The sequence below is a fragment of the Quercus suber genome, unplaced genomic scaffold (genome assembly GCF_002906115.3).
Source record: "Quercus suber isolate HL8 unplaced genomic scaffold, Cork oak 2.0 scaffold_270, whole genome shotgun sequence".
Taxonomy (NCBI): Eukaryota; Viridiplantae; Streptophyta; class Magnoliopsida; order Fagales; family Fagaceae; genus Quercus; species Quercus suber.
This window is the reverse complement of record NW_027069726.1, coordinates 414602-415375: the sequence shown is the minus strand read 5'-3', so window position 1 is coordinate 415375 and position 774 is coordinate 414602.

Here is a 774-nt window from a genome sequence, read left to right as displayed (position 1 = left end):
CTGAAGAAAAAGAAAGGGCAGATGGGAAATACAACAACAAAGATTAGTTCACCAAGAACAGTTTAGAAAAATGTTTTTGTGCAGTACAACAATTATTAAAGAGGCAACAAGTAAGGAATAGAACATGCAGGAAACGTAATCATCCAATAGAGGTGGCAAGCAACTCAGAATTTGATTAAGACTGAATAGTAAAATGGTTCAGAGCCCAATCAAGAGGTACATCATGATTACACAGAGCAATTCTATTTGGAGCTGCAGGTTGATCTGCAATAAACTAATAAAACATATTTTAGTAACCATAGCATTTCACAATTCATTGGTACAAGGACATCCTCAAGGCCCTAGCCAAAAGAAGAAGAAGAAGAAGAAATCTGATCTACTAGGCAGACTAATAGCATTCAGTTTCCTAATTGCTCAAACATCCCATTAGAATCTGAAAGAAATTTAATAAAAAAGCTTGTATATATACTGTCCTTCAGTACCTATCAATCTAATGATAGTTTGCACTTAAGGGTGTTCACAGGTTGGGTTTGGTTGGGTTGAAGATCAACCCACCACCTAACTTGATCACATTGGGTTTGAAAGTTGCAATTGACACTGTTGGAAAAGGATCGGGTTAGCCAAACTTCCTTTTTGAGTTCTGGTCGGAAACAGTCAGTGCCATCAACTTGCCTTGTCAATGACAACAGCAAGAGTAAAACAGTGTCGAGGGTGAGTGGATTGAAATGAAGAGGTGAGCAAGGAGGGAGGGACAGTGAGAATCAAGGAGGGGGG